At 39.9% G+C, this 25,617-nt stretch overlaps 1 long non-coding RNA gene across 1 annotated transcript in view; it reads right to left on the bottom strand.

Annotated features, from left to right (window-relative positions):
• The window catches only part of LOC109452869 (uncharacterized), a 114,262-nt gene that overhangs the window by 6,898 nt on the left and 81,747 nt on the right, over nt 1–25,617 (bottom strand). The gene's annotated exons all lie outside the window — the stretch shown is intronic.

Genomic DNA, 25,617 nt, shown 5'->3' with positions numbered 1-25,617 from the left:
TTTATTGTCTCACTGGCTCGTTTTGACCTGTCTCTCTACCCTTACCATTGAGATTCTAACCAGCTTGTAGAACCTGGCTCCTTGCAAACTTGAGACTTTAGACCACTGGATTTTCCCTTCTCTGACTTCCATTGCACTCTCTTTTGCATACAATTAACTGACCCTTCAAACTGTTCTGTTCCCTAGTTACTGTGCAAGCAATTGTTTCCCTCAGATATAGTATAGCATATTATATTAGCATTTTATTTGTTGTTAGAGCACAATGGTGACTGCCAAGCTCCTTACATGCAAAATTAGAAACTGGGAGTCTTACTTCTAAACACCTGAGTGTTGACCATCTCAGTTCATGATAGCAGGCTGAAGGGAGACAAGGTTAAACTCAAAGTAATTTTTTCTTTGGTTAAAGGTGCCAGGGAAGTTATTTATGGATGATGAAGAGGAGGCAGTAGAAATTGTTAGATACATGAAGCTTTTGGGTTATACATAGATTATAAATTGCTAAATACATAGATAGTTGAGAGTTGCCTGAACTTCATATCTGACTCCAGTTGTAAATTTGCTACTTGGAGGTGAATGAAATAGGCATTGAGAAAAACCCATGAAAAAACTAAGAGAAGTCAACTTTTGATATTTCCATTAAGTAAGACTTAGTTTTTTCTTTGTAGTGGAATACTTAGGAGTTGGACAATTCTCTCTGATAATGAATGTTTTCCCTACAGCCGATGACATCCTTACAGCATGTATTGGTTTATGCTCTCTGGTGATGTGCTTCTTTCATTTGTTACAACCTTTATTTTAAAGTTTATTTTGTCTGGTATAAGTATTGCTACCACTGGGTTGTTTTACTTTCATTCAGTTTTCATGAAATATCTTTTTCCCATCCCTTTACTTTCAGTCTCTGTGTCTCTTGATCTGAAGTGAGTCTCGTGTAGGCAGCAGATGTAAAAGTCTTGTTTTCTTATCCATTCAGCCACCTTATTTTTCATTAGAGCATTTAATCCATTTACATTTAAAGCAATCATTGATACATATGTAGTTATTGCCATTTTATTATTCATATTTTTGTTCTCTCTCTCTCTCTTTTTTTTTTTTTTTTTGACCTAAAGAAGTCCCTCTAACATTCATTGTAGTACTGGTTTGGTGGTGATGAACTCCTTTAGCTTTTTCTTGTCTGGGAAGGGCTTTATCTGTCCTTCAATTCTAAATGATAGCTTTGCTGGGTAGAGTAATCTTGGTTGTAGGCCCTTGCTTTCATCACTTTGAATATCTCCTGCTAATCCCTTCTGGCCTGTAAAGTTTCTGTTGAGAAATCAGCTGACAATCTTATGTGAGCTCCCTTGTAGGTAATCTACTGCTTCTCTTGCTGCTTTTAAGATTCTTTCCTTGTCTTTAACCTTTGGTATTTTAATTATGATGTATCTTGATGTGGGCCTCTTTGGGTTCATCTTGTTTGGGACTCTCTGTGCTTCCTGGGCTTGTATATATATGTCCTTCACCAGGGTAGGGAAGCTTTCCATCATTATATCTTCAAATAGGTTTTCAACTCCTTGCTCTCTCTCTCCTCCTTCTGGTATCCCTATGATGCAAATGTTGCCATGTTTGATGTTGCCCCAGAGTCCCCTTAAACTATCCTCATTTTTTTGGATTCTTTTTTCTTTTTGCTGTTTTGATTAGGTGTTTTATGCTACCTTATCTTCTAAATTATTGATTCAATCCTCTGCTTCATCTAATCTACTGTTGTTTCCGCTAATGTATTCATTTCAGTTCTTATATTCCTTATTTCTGACTGGTTCTTTTTTATGTTTTCAATTTCCATTTTTATGTTTCCTATCTCTTTGTTGAAGTTCTCCCGAGATCATTAAGCATCCTTATAACCAGTGTTTGGAACTCTGCCTCTGGTAGATTTCTTGTCTTCATTTTGTTTAGTTCTGTTTCTGGACCTGTGTTCTGTTCTTTCATTTGGGACATGTTTCTTTGTCTCCCCATTTTGGCTGTCTCCCTGTGTTTGTTTCTATGTAGGACTGCTATGTCTCCCAGTCTTAGCAGAGTGGCCTTATGTAGTTGGTGTCATATGGGACCCAGTGGTGTAGTCTCCCTGGTCACCAGAGCTGTGTGTTTCAGGTGTGTCCCTTGTGTGGGTTGTGTGTGCCCTCCTGTTATAGTTGACAGTTGATTGCTGTTTGCTTATCAATGGGAGAGACTGACCCTCAGGCTGATTGTTTGTGAGGATTGGCTGTGACTACAATAGGTGACTATTTTGCAGGGGTTGACCCTACAAAGCAGGGTTCAATTTAAGGGGGCTCTGGTGCCTGCCCAATCTTCTCTTTGGGTATGTCATCCTTGGAGGTGGCTGGGTGATGTTCTGGCCCAGTCCAAAGGTGGTCACTGGGCCTGCCAGCCCCAGAGTCTCCTGGGACGAGACCTGCTACAGGCCAAGTTCAGCAGCATTCTGTGCCCTGCCTGGGGCCACCTGGCATGAGCCATAAAGCAATCCAGAGATGGCTACTGCCCACACGGTGCTTGGAGGTGCCTTGAGAGGCCAAGCCAGGAACAAAGGCTGGCTGTCACTATTGCCCGGCTTAGGACTGCTCAGCCAGAGGTAAAGGACATGCTGAAGCCAGATGCTGCTTGTTAGGTTTTGTGAACCTTTGAGAGACTTTAGAAAAGCCTGCAGCATGAGCCAAGACAGGCCACTTATATGGAAAAGCCACTGGAAGTGGCTTGGGTACTCTGACAAGTTGGGTGGGGCGGGTCTCAGTGAATCACCAGAATGGGGCATATGAAAGGTATTAGCCAGTTTGATGGAGACCTAGATATGGCGTCTGCCTGTGTCTGCATATAGAGAGAGGGAGGGCTCAGAAAACAAACAATGGTTTATGCCAGCTCCTCTGTGCAGGATAAAGTTGCCTCTCCAGTCCTCACTCTGAAGCTAGATAATTCATTTCCTCCCCATATGTCCCTGGCGCCTTTCGAGCTGCTGTCCCAGTGCTGGAGCTCAGAGCAAGTAAATCCATGAATGGTCCCTTTAAGAGGAGCACCTGGGAGTACAGCCACACTCTGTCTCAGCCACATACTCTGCTGTTTTTCACAGCCAGTACTTAGAGGCACTTCTCTCCCTGGCACTGAAATCCTGGGCTGGCGATGGGCTAGAACCCCTCACTCCTCAGGGGGGACTTCTGCAGCAGAAATATTCCTCTCTGTTTTTAATGGTCACACTTGGGTGTGGGACCAGCCCGTTCCAAGTCTCTGCCACCTCTACCAGTCTCAAGGTAGCTTCCTCTGTATATCCATAGTTGCATGGCTTCAGTTCAGCTAGACTTCAGTTGATTCTCAATAATGGTTGTTCTGTGGTTTAATTGTAATTGACATTGTCCTGATGGGAAGTGAGTACAGCATTACGTACTTGACCAGAAATAGGAATGCAATTTTAGATGGGTGATCGGGGAACACATTCTTAACGAGGATGCAGTTGAAATAAACAAAGGGAGCCACCCATAAAAAGGGCTGGAGGGGGTTGTGGAGAAGTCCAGATTGCAAATTAAAAAGGCCTAAGAGGAAACTAGGTAGTATTCCTGAGAAGAAGAAAAAGATAGCTGGTGCATGATGGACAAGGTGATAATAATGAGTTCAGAAAAGAAGGCAGTGGGAGATTGTGTGGGTCCATATTGGCTGGATACACAATGTGGGTTTTATTCTAAAAGCAATGGAAAATGTCTGGAGGACTTTAATCAAGGAAGTGATTTAAGCTGGTTTATGTTTTTAACAAATCTCTCAGTTTGCAGTGTGGAGAATAGAGTGCAGAAAGGTAAGACCAGAGCCTAGAAGCTGACCAGTTGAGATTCCAGGTGAAAGGTGAGAAGATGAGAGAGGCTTGCCTTAGGCTAGTAGCCTTAAAGATAAGAAGTGGTTTGATTGGGACTATATTCTGAAGATAGAGTTGACAAGATTTGGTGATGAATTGAATACAGGTTATGAGGGAAATAAAGCAATCAAAAATAATTGTTAGATTTTTGGCCTAAGCAATTTGATGTCACGTGGCCCTGATGGACCAATGTTTCTATTACATCTCAGCAAATAAACATTATTATTATCTACCAATTATTTAATACTTATTATGTATTGTGTATGTTTTAGCCATTATTTATAATCACTACATAAGCTTAGGAGTTAGGTATTATGACCAGCAGTTAAGGAAAATGAACCTCAGGAGGTTAACTTGACCAAAATCACACAACTCAGGCAGGTTTTAAACAACATCCATGTGACCCCAAAATCTATACTTTCTCCATCCAGTTACAACTCCCTTTATTTGTCCATTGACTTGGAGGTGCATTAGCACTAAAGTCCTTCCTTCAACTGTGTAGGCATAGAATAGAGACTGGACAGAAAGACATAGAAGTGAATGAACTTTATTTCTGTCTGAATGGTGGGATTACATAAGATTTTTTTATTATTATTATTCACACATTTTGGGGAAGTATTTTTTGTTTGGTTATTCCTTGTTTTTGTTGTTTGCTTGTTTCATTATAGTTTCTATAAGAAAAGTTGAGGAATCTAAAGCCAGGTCTGGAGATAACTGAATTTAAATTCCAGCTCTCTACCTTGATATTTATATATCCTTCAGCAAGTTTCTTAGCTGCTAAAAGTGTTAATTTCCTTGTCATTGAAGTGGGTGTAATAATATTTACCTTAAAGTGTTGTAAGGATTAAGTGAGAAATGCAATAAGCATTTAACATAATATCTGTCAAATAGCAAACCCTCAAAAAATAAATGGTATGTATTTTAGCAGTAGCTTCCAAAAGTGAGCACCAGGACACACAAAAAACAATTATCCAAATCAGTATTTTATTCTCTGTAATTTATTTCTACCTCATGATGAGACAACTCTGATAAAAGAAAAAGTTTGCCTAATAACCAAGGAAAATTAGAACCTGGACAAGAATTCTCATTTCCCAATTCCTTGAACACATCCACTAAATCACTAGGTTTTGTGTATAGCATGTATTTTTTTAAACTGCTACCCAATTAATTGCTCCTGGATTCTGTAGGCACCCAAGCCATAGCTGCGACAAACTAGCCATTCAAATGAATAAATTATAAAGTCATATAATTATGCTCAGGGAAGATTCCTTCATTAAATTTCTACCAAGAATATATACTGCTAAAAATTTATTGTTAGCAGAAAAATTGTCAATGTGACCTAAAGAAATATTTTCATTTGGGAATTCTACAATCTCTTAATTTGTGTGTCTTAAAAGAAATATATTTTCTAATCTACTTTATCAAATCACAAAGCATAAAGAATTCTGAAATCTGCAACACAAAGATAGATCACCTCTCCTTAAGGCTAAAATAATTCCCTTGATATAATTGCTAGAATGAGAAGTAGTTCTGGTTGATTATAAAAATCACCATAAGGGTTTAGCAAAAATTATAGATTTCTCCAAATCCAGATTCTCAGAGATTTTGATCAAGTAGATCTGGGGTGGAGTCTAGAAATAAGTGGTTTTTTAAAAGCTGACCATTAGCAACCCCAGTAATAAAAATCAAAGTTGCAATGAGATACCATGTCACATTAGAAGAGTTATAATAAAAAAGATAAGTGTTGGTGAGGATAAGGAAAAATCTGAATTCCCATACACTGGTAGTAGAAATGTAAAACTATTCAGCAGCTTTGGAAGCATTCTAAGAGTCCCTCAAAAGTTTAAATATAGAATTACTATATGACCCAGTAAGTCTACTCCTAGGTATATACACAAAAAAATTGAAAACGTATGCCCAGACAAAAACTTGTATATGAATATTCATAGCATAGCAACATTATTCATAATAGCCAGAAAGTGGAAACAAACCAGCTGCCCATCAAGCAACGAATTGATTAATAAAATGTGGTCTATCCACACAATAGAATATCATTCACCCATAAAAAGCCAGGAAGTACTGATATATGTTCCCAATGGATGAATCTTGTAAACATTGTGTTAAGTAAAAGAAATCAATTACAAAAGACCACATATTATATGATTCCATTTATATGAAATAGCTGGAATAGGCAAATATATAGAGACAGAAAGTAGACTAGTGGTTGCATAAAATTTGGGGGGAAGGTGTAAGATAGGGGAAATGGGGGAATGCACTTCTAATGGGTACAAAGGTTTTTTGGGGGTGGGTAACCAAAATAGTCTAAAATTGCTTGTGGCAATGGTTGCAAAACTCTGTGAATGTGCTAAAGCCACTGAAATGTACAATTTAAATGAGTGGATAGTATGGTATATTAATTACAACTCAATAAAGCTGTTTTATATATATATATATATATATATATATATATATATATATATTTAAGTTGCCCAGGTGATTTTGATGTGTAGACACATTTGAAAACCACTGTTCTAAGTCCTGGCTACTCTAAGTGTGGTCCATGAACCAGCAGTATCTGCATGACCTGGGAGCTTGTTAGAAAGGCAGCCTCAGTGTTGGGGTGAACCCTGAGAGTCTGCATTCTAATGTAAACAACGGTTCTTTGAAGTGCACAATAAAGTTAGAGAAGCACAGCTCTAGGGTCCTACTTAAAACCTTCTCAGGGCTTGTCTACTCGATCCCAAATCATCAGACCAGATTATTTGGGATCGCATAGACCCCCCCCTTTAATGCCTAAATTGGGTGAGCGTGCTAACATCAAGAGTTCACTCAATTGTGGGAAAATTCACGAAAACCACCTTGGGGAAGCCCCAAAGAGAAGACCTTCATAAATCAATCTCCTCCATATGTCATAGGAGTTTTAAAAGTGTTGCTAGAATCTCACTGGAGAACATACAAGTGTTTTTTATTTTAGTGAGGAGAGAAGAGGATTATGTTACCTGATAGTCAGTCAATCAGAGCCCAGGTAGGGGTTTTAGGTAGTTGCAGTTGAGAGGAAGGTGCATGTTTGCATAATCTGACATATAAGTTGCTCATTGTTTTCTGTTTGTCTTTAGTTATCTTAATGAAAAATTTGTGACTTTTTTACACTGTCAAAAAAGAATTGTGACTTTTCTTTCACAGTCTACGTAGGTCATCTCACGTAGTTTATCATTGTATCTCCAACAGAGTTCCTTTTCATTTTTTATTTCTTATTTTTTCCAGCTTTATTGATGGCATTATGCTAAATGAAATAAGCCAGACATAGAAAGACAAATACTATATGATCTCGCTTATATGTGGAGTCCAAAAAAAATCAAAGCGATAGAACCAGAGAGTAGGGTACCTTTTTAAAAAATTCAGTTCTGCATCACTGAGATGTTATGTTGGACCCTAGGGGCAGTGTTTTCAAGTAGACAGGCTCAGTACGTTCACTGGACATTCCAGTTAATATTTAAGGGTCAACTTAACTCAAATGCAGGTCATCAGGCACTGACACGAAATTGTAAAAGCCAGAAAACATTGCAATAAGGGATTATTTTTATGTTCTTATTCTATTCACAGTGGCTACATCGTACAGTTATTAGATGAACAGTTGATAGACCACCTTAGAATACTTATGAGTTTGTGCAAGTTACTTAAGCATTTTAAGCCTCAGTGTCCTTTTCTTTAAATTGATATAATAGCATCATAAAATTGTAAGGAAAAGGTGGCAAAACGTGCATAAAGTAATTACTACACGTCTTAGAACATAGGAAGCTCTCAGTAATGTTTGCTACTGTTATTATCATCATCTTCAAGATTCTAAAACAGGGATATCAGCAATGTTGACAGCATATTTGCTTTTAAACCATTTATAATCTGACTAAAATTTAATTTTAAAAGATGCAATATATTTCCAGTAAAAGTTGACAATATATAAGGCAAAATGTGTTCATATGTAGAGCTATATGGGACATCAGGTGAATTGCCTGAAAGCCTGACTTAAAGACATTTACCAGGAAAAAGAATAACTGGCCTATGTCCATCTCCTACGGCAATAAAATAAGTCAGTTACCAATAAAAGTGCCTATTAGGGGTTGATGTGGTGAGCTGTGTCCCCCTTGAAATTCATATGTTGAAGTCCTAACCCCTAGTTAGACCCCAGAAAGTGAAGTTATTTGGATATAGCATCATTGTAGATGAAATTAATTAGTTTAAGATTAGGTCATACTGGAATATGTTGGGCCCCTAATTCCATATAACTGGTGTCCTTATAAGAAGGGGAAATTTGGGAACAAACACAGGTATGAAGAGAATACTATGTGAAGATGAAGGCAAAGATCTGGGTGATGCTTCTACAAGTCAAATAATGCCAAAGACTGCCAGTAAACCGCTGGAAGTGAGGCGAGAGTTGTAGAACGGATTCTTTCTCACAGCCTTCAGAAGCAACCAACACAGCCAACACCTGATCTTAGATCTCCAGCCTCCAGAACTGTGAGACAATAAATTTCTGTTGCGTAAGGCATCTAGGTTGTGGTGCTGTGTTATGGCAGCCCTACGAAACTAGTGCAGTGCCAAATGGGTGATTTGGTAGCAAATAATGCAGGCCAATGGGTCCATATACTTAGCATAATTTCAGATTACCTGGAGGGCTCCTTCAAACGGTTAGCTGGACCTCACGTCCAGAATTTCTAATTCAGTATACCTGGGAGGGTGTTGGAGAATTTGTATCTCTCATAGGTTTTTAGAGAAAACAGCTCCCTGAGGGTTGGAGAGTGAAGGTCAAGAACGTGCCAGCAGCAGGAGAAAACAAAAGCTGAAGTCCTTCCTCCTTACAAAATCTCCAAGTCTCCCGACCTTGCCCTCCTCATACTCCATTCCTATAACAAATTGAGTAAACTAGCTTATTTTAAATAAGTGGAAAACATTGTTTTTGACTATACTAATGGATCCAGCTGCATCAAATTAATCAGGATTGGAACTGCTAGTCCAGATCATTGATAAAGAACTTGCCAACAAACTCTTAGAAACTAAAGGTTAAGACTTCCGGGTGCATCAGGATTACCTAGGAGATTTAGGACCCATGCTAGATCTATTGAAGCAGAATTTCTAAGGGTGAGGCCAAAGCAACTGAAGTTTCAACTGGCTCTTCAGGTAATTCTGATGGACACCAAAGTCTGAAAAATACTGAGTGAGTTTTAGACCATCCCATATCCACTCAACTTTTTCCTCACATGCAAATAAACTTGTCTTTGTATTATACCAAGGTGTCCTCTAAGATAGTAAGGTATAGTGAAACAGACGTGAGCTTTGAATTCAGTCTGACTTGAGTTCATGTCCAACATCATGAACTTGAGTTCATGCCCATAAACAGCTGAATGATTTTGGATAAGTCATAGAGTCTCTCTGAGTCACAGGTTATTCATCTATCATTAGGGCCAGCCACACTCTTTCTCTAATTAGTTGAGAATTAGCACTAACATCCATACATGCTTTTTACAAAATAATACTTATTAGAAATAAAAGACATTATCTATAATGTTCCTGGGAACTATATTAATGATCATTAACTCTTAAAATGGTATCAATAAGTAACAACAGAATACTTTATTTACAAAGTTTCAGACACTAGTTAGCAGGCTATTCAGGTATCTAATGATGCCTAGTATTTAGTAGGCATGAGTAAATATTTATTTATTGATATGAAATTATACCTTATAGCATAATTGTTTAGAATTCAGAATTTGGAGCCAGATTGTCTGAGTTCAAATCTTGGCTTTGCTACTTAATCTCTCTTTGACTAAATTTCCTCACTTACAGCATGGTAATAATAAAAATTACTATCACAGAGGTGCCGGATGTATTAAATGAGTTAGTATATATAATGTAATGGTAAAATGGTACCTGGCACTACATAAGAGCTTGCTTTATTCTTCATATTAATATTATTATTAAGCATATAACTTAATTATTAAGCATATAACTATTAAGGAGATGCTAATAAGAGGTTAGTGGTGAGAACAGGAAAACCATTTTAGGAATAAAGTGAATTTTGAATTATTCTTGTAAAGAGAAATAAAAGTTAACTATGTATCACACACTAGAAATATTTCAGTCATTACAATAACCAGCCAGGAAAAGTGATGAGGAAATTACACCCTCTAACAAGTCTGGTTTACATGGACGATCACCAATGGTAACTTGTGCCCCAAACTTTCATTTTAAAATAAATTAAAATGATGATGGTCAGGGAGCAAGAGAGACTGAAACTTTCTTTGCCACATAACCATCATGTTCTTTACTATTTAATTGGACGTGAGCTGGGTTTATGTGACATATGGATAAATATTCACAAGTTACCTTAACATCCAGATTTCTTCAAGCACAGCAGAGCCTTGATTTAATACTATTCATTCCAGCATGGTTTGGGAAATATTACAAATTCTCCCAAATACTGGGGCCTATTTGGACTCTCCTGGATTAAACAGGAAAACATATAGGAAACATCTTATTATACCAGTCACAGGAAGATATTCAGTAAAAGTGAACCGATTCTGAAGAAAAACCTCCAACGGGGAAAATACCTACCTATGTTAAAAACCAAGCACTGTAACATAAATAAATGGAGACTGGGGTGCAAAAAATTAATAAGAAGGAAATAGAAAGGAGGTTCATGGGCAATGCCATTGATTTTCCAGCTTTGCCTAGAGTGCCCTCTGCAGGGAAGATGGATTGTGGAGAAATCCCAGATTTTGCTCAATTTATGCCTTTTATCCGAGAGCTACAAAAGAGCCACAGAAGATGAACTCTGAACCTGAGCTGAGTAAATGACTGACCTCAGGGAAGATGTGTGGGTTTCCCTTGCACACCGGCTGAAAATGAGAAGAGTCCTGCACTCACTCTATGACATCTTGAGCAACTTGACCTCTCAAAATTTCCGTCTCTCTCTCACTAAAATGAGGATAGTAATGGTAGCTACCTCATAGATGTTCATTCATTCAACACATACTTTCTTGAGTGGTTACTTCATCCTGGGTAATGTTTGTAGCCCTGGGAATACAGTGGGGGACAAATTGAGCAGAAATTCTATCCCCAAGTTAGGGCACACCATGGAATGTATGTTTTAGCTGGGGAGACAGTGGCAGAGCAGCTAGCACAGCAGTCTGGACCTGTTGCAGAACCTTCCTTGTTCTGGGCCCAACTCAAAACTAGCAGCTTCTTGGGTGATGCAGCACTCAGGTGAGGTACATATTACCGCCATTAACCCATGTGATGTCACTTTCTTAGTAGTAGGAATGGAGAACTTAACCTTCAAAGGGATAACTTGACCTGTCTCAGACCATCGCACATGTAGAAATTTCACTGAGGTGGGAGCCCCTGAGTTTTTGTGGGATTTATTTCCTACCTCCTAGCAGGCACATGTCATGCCAAGTGGCTAGAATAGTTGCTACTTCCTCCTCACCTGGTACAATCAGTGTATGGTCATCAACATAATGGACCAGTGTGAGGTCTTGTAGAAGAGATCACACTGCACTGTGACCTCGGGGTGAGTATTTAAGGATACATGTGCAAAACATGCTTAAACAGTTCGTGGCCAGAGCAAATCCTTGACAAATGCTATCTATTGTTCTGCTCAAAATCTTCGATCCTATAAATCAGGATGCTAGGCAGGGGCCAGCGGCAGCAGCTGAGGAAAGCTGCTCGTGGAATCAGCTTCATTTCTACCGACCGCTGTTTTTTTCTTCTTATTTACCATCAAATCGTTTTTCACAAAGATATGAATGAACGTTTTACACAACACCCCAATAAATATTTCTCAAATTAAAGCACCACTTAATTGCATCTCAGCAATGCTCCCTTGTGACCGCCCCATTAGGCTTAATGAATAATTCATAAGCTTCCTGGGGTACGTCCTAGGATCTTAACAACTAGAAGAAATAATGCGGGTGTTTGCCTTTCAGGCCCTCACTTTTTCCTCTTCTCAAATGCAGGCGCACAGCTGCCTAGCAGGGGGTGAGATGCCGCAGGCCAGGCGAGCAGGCGGGGAAGCTGTGGGTCACCCACAGCCTGATTAGGCCCGAACCGGGCCCTGCCCCCAACCCCACCTCGTCCTGGCTCAGGAAGGTTGTTTGGAGGCCTCTGCCATCCCCAGACACTTGAACAGCAGCTGCCTCCTAGCGTCGCAATTTAACCCGCGCCTGGCAGAGTGCAAAATAGACCTCCGGCTGCGGGAGAGCTGCAGGCCGCGGGAACTTTGCTCAATGAACCACAGGCAAAGGGGGGACAGCTTGGATGCACAGGCTGTTAACTGCCCGGCGCCAGAGGGTCCGGGGTCGCAGTGGCAGCCTGAAGCCTCCTTTCTCCCAGTGGAGCTGTGGGGGATGGGGAGAGGGAGGAATGATGAAAGAACTTTCTTTTTAACTTTTTGCGTTCTTTCATCCATCCCAAGGCATCACCCATTTGGCAGCCGCGCAAGTCAGACACATATGTCCATCTGATTTATTCCTTTTTTATTGTTTCCATTAAAGGCTAAGAAAATCCTTTCACTGTGACTTCCTCCCCCATTCCGGAAAGGAAGCCCTTAGAACTTGCCTATAAGACCCCAAATGAACCCCAGATGGAGCAGAAGGCATGGACTCTGGCTCCTCGCACCAGACCCTGCCTGCTCCTTCATGTTAAAATCATAATAGCTATCATTTACACGGAGTCAACTTTGTGTCTACAAAGGTTATTTCATCTAATACCCATGAGGTAAATACTATCAGTATCACCATTTTGCAGGTGACAACACTGAGGCTTAGAGGTGAGGCAACTTTCCTGAGGCCACATAGCTAGAAAGCAATGAGTATGCCTTTGAAACTCAGATAATCAGATTCCAGAACGAGAATTCTCAGATTCTCCCCGCCCCATCCTAACCCCGTTCTATGACTAGTATCTTCTCTTTTCAATTTTTTTCTTTTTTTTTTAAATTTTGACCTCACTTTGTGATTTGACCAACATGAATAATAAACCCTATGTCCGTATTTGCTCTGGTGATAAGAATAGTGGATGCATGGGAATCCATAACCTTAGTTCTTTTACCCTTTTAAGTTTTCCTTACTTTTTGGAAAATTTTCTTGGAGATATTTGCAATATGACAACACAAAAAAACCAACATAGTCCAGAGTGCCAAGAAACTTAGTAAAATCATATGCAAGAACTGGTACATCCGGGTGATATACAGGCATACCTCAGAGATATAGTGAGTTTGGTTCCAGACTATCGCCATAAAGCAATAAACACTCCTTTTTTTTTTTGGTTTCTGTAGTCTATTAAGTGTGAAATAGCATATGTCTTAAAAAACAATGTCCATACTTTAATTTAAAAATACTTTATTGCTAAAAAATGCTAGCCATCATCGGAGCCTTCAGCAAGTTATAATCTTTTTTGCTGATGGAGGCCTCCGTATTGACAAAAATGCAATATTTGTGAAGTGCAATAAAGGGAGGTATGGCTGTAGTAGAAGCCTCTGGACTTGAAGTCAGATACGGGGCTTTAGTGCTGCCTCTGCTCCCTGCTATTCGGGTGACCCCAGGTACATCACTTAACTCTCTGAGTTTAGTTTCCTTGTCAGGAAAATTAGGGAAAGCTATATTATCTACCCCTCCGGTGATATTTTGAGGATAACACATGGTAAGGCATGTGTTGGTGCTCTTTGCTCTCTATATAACCCTCCCTTCTGTTGCCTTTCATCAATGCTGTGTAACCAAGGGAAGGAGGTGAGGGGACTAAGCCAGATAAAGCTGCTGCTAGGAAGAAAAGCAAAACAGCTGTGACCGTCCTGGGAGGCACTGCCTCTTCCCAGGACCAGCTCCAGCATCTCCCAGCTGGCCCTTCTTCCTCAGCAATCCTGAAGGGCCCAGTTTGGGGGGAAGGTCACATTCTGGTTACCCCAGTTTCATAACTCAACACTAAATCATAACTGATCCCCCCCCCATTTCCCTGACACAGGCAGCCTACAAATGAGCAACAGAAAATGTCCATTGTCAGTTCATCGGTGACATGAAAAGAAAAAAAACGTACTCCCTGCATGAGCAGAAAAGCCAAATTGGGGTTTCCCCTCAGCATCCCAGAACATAATTAGAAAGCGAGGCACACAATGAAATTATACCTTCACGGGTTAGTTTGTTGTAGGTAGGTTGAAAAAAAGGAAAGACGAAAAAAAAAAAGATCAAAACTCCTGGAAATGATTACAGCCAAACAGGATGGATGACTTTCTTCTCACTTTGTCTCTGGGAACAATTTTGACCTTTGTTTCTTCATTGCACTCCTATTCCCTGCAGAGGAGTCATTGCAATGTCCTGAAAATCAATACTGAGCAGCCCGCCATCTTTCCCATCCCAGGGGAGTGAACAACTTGTGCGGCAGCCCCTCAAATACATCCGTCTCCTATCTCTGTCACTCTTCTCATTCTCTCTAAATTTTTTTTTTCACTATTGCAAATCTCCCCCATGTTATGATTACACTGTTTTGGGGTCTGTCTCAAATAAAAAGACATTTCAAGACTTATCAGCTCCCTCCACACCTATAGCAGGACTTCCTCAGTTTCTTTCTTTTTTGGACATGGATATCTTTTTACATGAAGGAACGAAGAGAGAGAAGCCAGGCAATTTGTGACAATAAATACAAACTGAAGCAAGACATGGTGGCATAGGGATGTGGGAGAGAAAGCCTAAGGTCACCTATTTGGAATAGATTAGTGAGGTTTAAACAAAAACATCCCCACGAGTCTACTCAACCTCCAGGAAAATGGTGTATTGCCTAATTCCCTACTCCCACACTTTACCCTGAAAAGGGAGAAATAGAGAATGACTTGAGAGCAGATGGGCAGAGAAAGGTGGGGCTCAGGGGGTGGTCCACACTCTTTTACACAGAGAGTGGGAGAGGAACCATAGCTGCAAGAGCCGGCCTCCGCTGAGGACCTGTCCCGAGGACCGGAGCTAGAGATGTTATTGTATGGGGGGTGCCCAGCCTTCCTGAGACAGGACATTATCTCTCTTTTAGGGGGGTAGCCATGTCACACTGATGGTATTTCCTGAGCAGAAGACAAAACAAATAACTTGACCCAGGGCTTTGTAAATTGGTAAACACAGTTCTATATAAATACATCATATAATGCACCTTATACAAATATATTTATTGAGAATTAAGTCATTTTACTAGGAAATAATAAAATTAAGACTTCCCTAGAAAAAACTTGAGCATATATGGACTGTACCCACACTTGTAATCACTACTGCTGCCTTTCGGCTTGCCTGCATGAGTGTGCACACGCCCGCACGTTCCCTCACACACACACACATTCATATACATACTTATACTAACACAGGCTTGCTATGTGGGTGTTTTCAAACCACTTATCTTGACCGATCCCTGAAGCATTTGAGTGACACACTTCTGGAGAAAGCTCTAATCCAGGGGTGTCCAAACTGTGGCCCGCGGGCCAACTGTGGCCCGCAATCCATTGTTAATTGGCCCGCAGCAAATTCCAAAAATATATTTAGTTTACTTAAATAAACCAGGTGAGGCAATACATACTTCACCTCGAGTGAGTGGCCCAGCTGTCTGTGTATTTTACTGCATATGGCCCTTGGTAAAAAACATTGAAAAAAGTTTGGACACCCCTGCTCTAATCCCTAAACTGGTCCTTGTTAGTGAACTTGTATGCCTGGCCTTGGGGAAGGTGACCTTATTAGGTGATGGTGATGGTGATGCTGATTTTCAGAGAGTTTGGCTTGGCCTTCAAATCCTGCAGTGTAGACCATGGCACTGGCAATCATTGTTGCTCTAAGTGAATACAAACTATTCGGAGGCAGTTTTGTGACATTATTGAGTCCATTCCTTTGACTTTTAGAATGAGGCTTTTTGTAACAGAACTGTTTTCAGCGTGAAAATTGAAAACAACCTAAATGTTCATCAACAGAAGATTGGTTAAGTAATTTGTTATTCCTACAAAAACAAGATATAGATCCATATATATTGACACATAACGATGTTCACAGTATATAATTTAAGAGGATATGGGGGTTACAGACAATACGTACAACATGATTGAATTCTGTTTTATGTAACTATGCACTTCACATATATAAACATACAAAAATCTTGGTTATGCATAGGGAGAAAATCTACAACAATATATGAACAGTGTTATATCAGGATGGTGTGATTATACCTAATATTCTTTTTCATCGAAATACTTATCTGCTTTTTCTGATTCGTTTTTGCAATGAGAAAATATTATGCTATAATCAGAAAACACAATAAAACTATTTTAACCAGATTACATTAGGAAGGGTTTTCTTACCTACCCTGTACATAGCCTGCTCCCAAGTACATGAGACTAGTTCCATGAAAATGGCCAGCCCTACCCCCTGAACAGCCTGAGAATAGCGGACTATCAGTGTCTTTGACAGATGTATAAGCAGAAGAACTCACTGCACCTTCACAGAGAGGCCCCGGAAGCCCCAGTGACTTGGCGAGTAACCCAGAGCCTCACCCATGTGACATTGCAATGGGCTCCTAGAACTGCTGCAATGAGGATAAGGGGGCATGATGACTGTTCCCTGAGGCTTTGATGTTATGTCTGACTCAAAAATGTAAGTGCAAAATCTAGAAGAAAACGAGAAGAAGAAAAAAACACATTTACTGAGTTTACCTTGAATTTACTAAGTTTCAGTTGCCACCACTTGGGAGATTTTGTTAGAAATATGTTCAATTGTAAGAAACTAAAGAAGTTAATATACAACCTGAGTTTTGCCAGAGTATTGGACCTGATTCACATAAGCTAAGGATGCCAACTGGGGGGTTCTTTTCCACCCCCAAGGAATCCCTGGCATCAGCCTGGGTCACCTCATAGGCACATCTCTCTTTCTAATCTTGCTGGCCAGCCCCCACTATTCTATGTTCATCACCCTGGCTGGCTACACACACAGCCTAGCTCCATAGGGAAATAGGCCTCACACAGGCCACTGTGTCTTTCTGGGCTACCTCCCTTAGCACATGTGTCCTTGGTAGGCCCTTTATATAATGGCAAAGACCTTTACATCTGCCTTTTATTTGATATGAAAAGAAATCGTTTTGGAATAGAATGTCCATATTCTGAAGAACTTTTCTACTTTCCTTTTGAAAACTCTTTCCAACCCTTGTCCCCCAACACACACGTGTTGTTTTTTTCAACATCCATGTGTCCCTGCAACAACCAGAAGCAAACACCTTGATCTTTGCTATCCAGCTGAAACCAGGAAAGGCAAAAACAAAACAGCCACCTCTGCAACCCCACACACATCTTGTAGTGTTCTTAACATTCTCTAATCCTACCTTCACCTCTAGAGGCACACTGTATATAAGAAAAAGGTCATGCTCCAGTCCATTCCTGTGGAATGTGAGAAAGAGGGCTGGCAGAGGCTACACTAGTGTTCAAGTGAAAAGAAAATATAAGGAGATGGCCAGAGGTTCTTTCATAAGCCTTTAAAAAATGGTTGGCTCAAAGAGATTAGCTCCAACCAGTCCAGCAAAAAAAGATGTGGTGCAGACAGCAGAAAAGATTACCATACAGTCAACACTTCAGCAGAAATCACTGGAAGCAGGCAAAACAGAATTTAGACAGAAGTAAATTTAACTTGAATGATGCTTTTGAGAATTTCAATCCCTCTGAGTGCCCAGAGGTTTGTATATCTATTATATTTGATGAGCTATTTCACCCTGAAATAGGCAAAACAGACACAAAGGAGCCACATTATATGAAAAATGCATCATTTTTATCCTCCTGCTTGCTCCAGGGAGTCCCTTGAATGTCTGCAGAAGACGTACACTAATACCTCACTGTCCTCCAATTGAAGTGTAGACTACTACATTCATTCTAGAACACAAGTAAAATTTCAACATCCGTTCTACAGGAAATTTTCAAACAACATGGGAGTGTGGGTCTGCACGTTTCATTGATGGAAGAAGAGTGTTTTATTAATTTGGCTGTTATATATCAGATGAATTTAAGCCAACAGGGACCACTTAGGACCCTCTAGCACGGATCACTCAGCAGTGTAATCGCTTGTTTATTTGGCTGTCTGCACACTAGAATGTAATCTCCATTTGGCCAAAGACCCTGTTATTTTTCTATTATGTCCTCAGTCCCTAAATGTCATTAAATGTATGGGGGAATAAGTAAATCAGTTTGTTGGAGGATTCAAGATCCAAAATGATGGGAAGCTGCCCTCAGGTTATAGCAGTGCAAAAAAAAAACACCCACACAAATATTCCCCATGAGGGCCCCTCCAAGAGGATCAGAATGGGGTTCTACATGGACATGATGGCCTTGTAAGAAGGTCTCTGATTCCTGCGCACTTGGCATAGATGAGGACCAGGATCTGCCAGGTGTTTAGCCATCAGGTATAAGGCATAAAGCCAGAGATGATATTTTAAAAGGAAACAAGCCATCAAATGTACACCAAGAGTAAACCTTAATGTAAACTATGGATTTGTGAGTGATTATGACGTGTCAATATAAGTTCATGGATTTTAACAAATGTACCGCTCTGTGGGGATGTTGATAATAGGGGAGGCCATGCATGCGTGTGTGGGGGGTGAGGGGGGTTAGATGGGACATCTCTCTACCTTTTGCTCATTTTACTGTGAAACTAAAACTTCTCTAAAACATAAAGTCTATTTAAGAAAAAAGAAAAGAAAACAAGCAGGAAAGGGTAAAGCGAGGAAGCAAAATATAAGGGAAGAAGAAGAAAGAACATAGGAGGCCATGTACAAATCAGGTCCTGTCATTTTGTTTTCCAGCAGGGGCCCTTGCTTTGTAATTCCTTTCCAAAACTGCCTTAACTATTCTTACACATTTACCCTCATAAAATTTTTAGAATCATCTGTTAAATTCCCTTTAAAAACTCTTTTTACATTTTGATTAGAATTGTATCGAATTTGTAGGTTATTCAGAGGAGAATTGACATTTTAAAATATTGAGTATTTCTCAATCCTTCTATATATATATATTATAATCTGTCAGTAAAGGTTTGCAGTTTTCTTCACAAAAGTCTTATGGAGATATTTTATGTTATTTTAATTTTTGAATGAGATCTTTTTTCCTATTATATTTTCTAATGGGATATTATTGGCCTATGAATAAGTTTTTTTTGTTTTGTTTTGCTTTTTACGTAGCATTTTCTAGTAAATGTTTTAATATACTTTTTCTATTTTCCTGGTATTGCCAGTACTGGTGGTAAAGATGGAGGAAATATGCCAATTAATAGTATTCCACAAAATTAATTACTTATGGAAAATTATGGAAACATTTTAAAATAAGTGTTACATAATGAATTCACCATAAAATGAGTCTCTATGAAAGCATTCTCCCCAAACATCTTATTTCAATTGCATGAATCACCAAACCTCTTGCCTATCCCTTCTATTCATCAACTCTGCTCTCCTTGTCCCCAGATCAGTTGTCCCATTAATCCAGTAACAAACTTCATTTTTTTTTCAGTTGGGCAAAACAAGAGAGAAAGGTTACATTGTCCTTTCCATCCTAACACCATCTAAGTGCTGGCTGCATCTTTTGTCGAATTCTAAAATGAGGGAGGGAAGAGAATCAGAGCTCCAGAGAAGTTGAAAGACCTATTCCTCCTGGTTTCCTCTGGTTTCACCTTCAGAGTAATAAACGCCAACCATGATGACGAGCATGTACGGAGCACTTACTAAGGGCCAGGCCCTGTGCAAAGCATTTAGTACGTATCCCGTGTAAGTTCCCCCATGAAGCCTGTCAGGCAGGGACATAACATAAGCCCCTCGTGGGATAAATACTTTCCAAGTTGCATAACTAGTAAGTTTGGCTAGGAATTAACCCCAGAACTCTGACTCCAGCCCCTGTTCTTAACCCTTACTTTAACCCAATAACAGTGTGGGAAGAAATTATAGCGCAAAATAATAGCATTGATTATCTATCTGACACAGATATAGTTGCATTTATGACACAAAAGCCTAAAAAGTTTTACACATTTCACTGCTCAGCACAATAATTACTGTTTTACCAGTGTGGGATGCCCATAGGTTAGGCTAACTGCAGGACAGAAAAATATAGCCTCTTAGCTGCGTGGAAGCAGACATTTGGAGTTATGGTTCTCCAAAATGCTCCTGGTCTCATGGCGGCAGAGGAAGAAAAGCAAATGTGATTATGATATTTTATCACATTCATGTTTTGCAGGATTCTATGAACTTCTGACTGTGTGATCCTGGACATGTCCTTAATTTCTCTGTATTTCAGTGACCTCAATGGTAAAATAGTGATGATAATAGGAATGGTAAGGTTGCTGGAAGGATTAAATGAGCACATACATGGTGCTGAGAAGAGTGGCTGGCACGTTTTAAGTAGCACACGAGTGTTTCCATCACCCTTAGACCTTTCGGAGTCCAGGGTAACAAGCTCAAATTTACTGTTATTCCTGTATCTCAAACTGGTTTCCAGTTGAGGGAGTGGTATAGAAATCCAAATATATGTGTGTTTCAAATGCTTTTAGAAGTTTTTGGACCTTTATATTCAGCCCTATACACTTTTCAAAGACAGCATGATGCATAGGTTTCTGACTCACAGAAAAGGATATTTGCTTTGCTTCGTTTCCCCATCCCCTCTCCACTTACTAGTTGTCTACCATGAATCTTTTAGAAAAACAAACACCTTGAAAAGCTTTTCCTTTGAAGTAGTACATGATGCTTTCGCCAAGTACAATCTTCAGCAGTAGAAGCACGCATGCTTCTGAGCCTGGCACTTTACACCGTCTCCAGCGTCTCTCTGCAGCTTACTCATGAGGAGTTGGGCTAACCTTCACGGTAGCCTGCCTCATTTCAGCCAGTGAACTCCTTGCTGGTATTCACCTGTGCAGTCTAGACCAACCCTGCTGTGACTGATTCCTGCCAAATCATTGCTGAAGAAAGCCTCAGGAGTAGTAACAGGAAGCCTATTCAGGGATCGTGTTTCCCTGATATTATCTGTCCTCCTGGGTTGCCCCGTTGATCCTTCAGTCACCTTTTATTCTCCCACTCCCTGTAGCCTTATCTTGACTCCGACTCTTTGATTTGGGGTGCCCTTGAGCTGATCGTCTCTCATAGCAGTAGATTTCTGGTTTTCCAAGGCCCAGCCTGCTCTGTGACTTACCCACAGCCTGCCCCACCTGCCTGCTTCCTGAGCTTACCTTTGGCTTTGGACAGGTGTCCTTGGCTCCAAACCCTAAGTGGTGACTTTAGCCACCTGTGCCCCAGGGCTGACACATCCCAACCTTTTCTCTTTATGTCCCTGTGAAATGCCTTGGAGTTCTAGCCTAGGAAGCTCACTGAATAAGAAGGTTCGGGAAAGATTTTTAATCTCTATCAGGATGTGAGTGATGTGTTGTGTCATTGCAAAGCCAGAGAAAACACATTCAGAGCCCCTCTTTATTCTCTTTCTGCTTCATTTTATTGTCAGAGTTTCTAAAATCAAAGTGTGCAATTTTCTAATATTATTTTGAGGAAAGGACCTCAGATATGCTGTGCCCATTAGTGGGTGGTTTCATCTAGTTTCAGAGCCGTTCTATACGTCGTGAAAGGACTAAAACCTATATATAATCCAGAGACTAGAGTTCATATTATTCTTGTAGCACCAGCTGTGTAATTAAGCAAGTCGTTTAATTCCTCCAAACCTCAATTTCCACGTCTATAAAACTGAGACCGAAACATCCACTAAACTTCATTCTTTGAGATTACGAAATGTGTCTTATTTTTATGACTCTTCCTCCACCACTGACTCAGAGAAATTACTCCAAACTATTGAGTTCATAAGGTTAATATAAGAATCAAATAAATTAATGTATGCATAATCACTGAAAAGTGTAAAGAAAAGATAAATGTTTTTGTGATTGTGAATGAGTTGTATGCCAGAAGTTTTTATGGAGTGCAGAACCTATTTCCTAAAACCCGTGCTGTAATTCCCGTCACCCCTTGCTTCTCAAATCGGACATGACTTGAATCCCTTTGCTTCCCCTCCTTTGTGCCTTCATTGGGCTTGTCCTGACCCTGTTCTAGTGTCTCCTTGTCTGAACTCCCCACTAGACTGTAAACTCCTTGAGGGGAGGACCGTGTGGCCCATGTCTAGGTCATTATTCGTATTAATAATATAAAAAGTATTTAGTATAATCGAGGCTTCATCATTACATGCTTTATATATATGGACTCATTTAATCCTCACAAAATCCTGAGATAGAAATTACTATTACATCCATTTTATAAATATGGAAACTGAAGTGACCTTCCCTAGCACACACAGCCAGCGAGTGGCAGAACCCAGACAGACGAGTTCCAGGCCCCATGCCATTAACTACCACATTATATTGCCGTGGGTGGGTGGATAGGTTATTATGTTTATTACTTTCCTTTAGTATCTCTAGTCACAGACAAGACAATAATATAAAAACCATGAAGATTATAATTAAATACCCATGAGGTATCCGAGTAGAGTTCTCTAGTCAATATACAAATGTTTTCAGTCGGAATCGAATCTGAATGATTATCTAATCAACACTTTTTTTCCATTGCAATCAACAACGACAGCAAAATATGATTTAATTTTCTATATCGAAACAGCAACTATTGGCTACATTTAAATATATATTTCTCCTGCCTTTAAATAGAATGTTAAATTTGCTATGCAAAATATATGTTAAAGATATACAGTCATTTATGTGATATGTATAATGGGGGGTAGGGGACTACCAAAGGATTATATTTCCCTCTTCCCAGTTTATCTGAGAACTAACTGTGCCCAAAGCGGGTTTTTTAAGACTGAGGTTTTGAATTGTACCCTAAATAAGCTACCCAAGCATTCTGGCTGTGCTTAGAAACGATGGCTTTAAAGCAAAAATGACTCCTACCAGAAAAGATGCACTCCCCCCTGCACACTATGCTCTTGCACCCTTTCCCCCTCATACTCACATTAGCTGTGCTCTGGATACACTGTCATTCTGTTAGCTGGTTTGCTGTATTTCTCTCTCATTCACTGCTGTTTCAATAGCCTCTCAAAACATCAACCTTCCTGCTTTTTGTCCGGTTCAGATCTATATATTGAACTGGCTGCTCATCAGACATTTTTACGTGGCTGTTTCACAGGCACCTCTAAGCCAGTATATCCGAGCCAGAACAAATGAGCTTCCCCTTCAAATGTGTTCCTTTCTAAGAGGAAGTGGCATCACCACCACCAGGTATTCTAAACAGGGCCGTAGAAATCAGTTAATCGTCCTCATCCTCACATCTTACACTCACTTAATAATTCACAAAACCCAACAATCCCATCTGTTGAGTATCTTAAAGCTCCATTCCAGCTCCCTCTCACCTCTGTAATCCAAGCCACTCTATCTCACCTAGACAATTCTAGGAGGCTCCTAACAGATATTCTCCTATCCTTTCATTTCTCCAATCAATTCTCACCCACAAATTCAAAAGGAAAATCTGACTATATTATTTCTCAGCTTCAATCCTTTCAAAGCCGTCCAAATGCTTTTGGACAAAGGGCAACATCCTCATTGTAGCCCACAAGACCCCAGGTGGTTCTGCTCCCACCGTTTCTGCAACTTTAACACATGACCCTCTTTCTCTGGCTTTCTAACCTCTGAATATATGGGCCTTTCATGACTTCCTTCACTGGGCCAAGTTCTTTCCCGCAGCTTTTAGGCCTTCACACACGTTATTCCCTTTGCCTGGAACTCTCTCTTCCCCAACCAGTTAATGCCACAGTCATCTTTTGGACTTCAGCTTAAGTGTCACGTCAGTGGGAAAGCTGTGCTTGACCCCTCATGCCTGCAGGTTAGGTCAGGTCCTCCCATTATACACGTTCAGGTCACAATGTACTTTTCCTTCACTAAACTTTGCAGCACTGTCTATTTCTGTTTGTTGTCCTTATGCAGTTTATTATTTTTACAATTATTTGCTTAGGTCTATCTTGTCTGATAGACTGTGAGTTCCATGAGGTCAAAGACCAACCTTGTTTAGTGTTCAGTTAATAGTGACTGGCACACATCATTAATTAATTAATTGTTAATTAATTAATTAATACTGTTCTGGAGGATAATAACAATAGACAACTGAAGCATCATAGTTTTTCATTTTATCCTGGTAACAACTCTGTGAGAAGATATTATTATCCCCCTTTTACAGGTAAGAAAGCCACGTTCACAGGAGGAAGGTAACTTGTCCAGGCAGTGCAGAGCAGTTCTACTAACAAATTTGTCCTTCATAAATGCTGAATAGTATTAACATCTCTCTGGCATTTCCAGGGAGTTCTTCAGGAGGCACATAACCAGTTATCACCACTTCCCATTTAGGGCAAAGTTCGCTTAAAAACCTTTAGGAAACGTCCCGATAAATGAAGAAGCATTTCACATTCCTTAAAATGGCAAACACACAGAGAAAGCAGCTGGAAGAATTCTAGCAAATTAAGTAGGAACGTAAAGTTGGTGTGATAAAGGCAGGAGCAAAGAAAATGGGTGAGATAAAGGATGAGAGAAAAGGAGAGATAAGTACAAGGACACAGGGAAACAAAGAGAGAAAACCAGTCCTTTCAAGTCTTTTGAAGAGTCTAGAAGAGCAAGCAGTGAGGACGCTGCTGTTGGTACTTCAAACAAAAATGGTGTTTCTGAAGACCTAAGCATTTACTAGAAAATAGCCAGAGCATTTGATGACTACCTGGATTGTTCATGCTAGGTTTTTAGATCAAAATAGCATTTTCTATTTGCTCCTAATATATTTGTTTGAATATGGGTGAAAGTGAGAGGAAATCAGATGAATAGGATTTCCTCGTCTATCCTAGGCCAAAATATGTAATGTGTCCCCATCTCCTATGCTGTTACCCCTCTGACCCTACTCTGAGATATGCCCTGACCCCTGTTAAGTTGATCAGGCAAGAAATCCATTAGACTGAGGTGGTTCTAATGCTGTGGGGTCCTATGTAAGCAAACCAAAATCAGCCTGTAAGGATCTCACGTTTACAAAATCAAAATGCTAAGGACAATCAATCACAAATAGACAACTAGGATTTAAGCTACCACCAACCAGATAATTTCCTTTACTTGCTTCCACACTTTCTCTATAAAAGTCACTCCCCTCGCTCCTAACCACTTCTGTTTTGGCACTGACAGATTAGAATCGATGTTTGCTCAAATAAACTTTTCAAATGTTTAATATGCCTCAGTTTATCTTTTAACACCCCCTAACTGGGTTCTTCCACAGACCAGCCATGGGAAAACCATTTTACTCCTCAGAATGTGTTTCCTTCTCTATGAAGTGGAGATAATCATTCCCGGCTGGTTTTTCTTAGTGCATCTTGGTTCATAGAATCTCAGTAGTGGGAAGGACCTAAAGGGAGAAGAAGTGTAACCTCAAATTGGATGCATGAATCTCCAGCTCATTATCCCACCCGACTACGAACCTTTATTTACTCCTGTGCTCCTCCCTCAATTCCAATACTTTAACTTTGAGACTTTTAGCATTACATAATCTATGCAACACTTTTTTTCTGGAATTATGTTTGTATCAATAAACAATTTTGTGGTCTTTAAAATTAAGTTTCTGGTCTATGCATTATATACAAGGAAATATAAGTGGAGGGCAAGTGAAAATGGCATCAGGTTTGGAAGATGTTTTTAAAGGAAATCTAGATTTTTTTGTGTTGTGTT

Source organism: Rhinolophus sinicus, linkage group LG02 (assembly GCF_036562045.2).
Source record: "Rhinolophus sinicus isolate RSC01 linkage group LG02, ASM3656204v1, whole genome shotgun sequence".
NCBI classification, from domain to species: Eukaryota; Metazoa; Chordata; class Mammalia; order Chiroptera; family Rhinolophidae; genus Rhinolophus; species Rhinolophus sinicus.
This window is presented reverse-complemented; position numbering and strand designations above follow the sequence as displayed.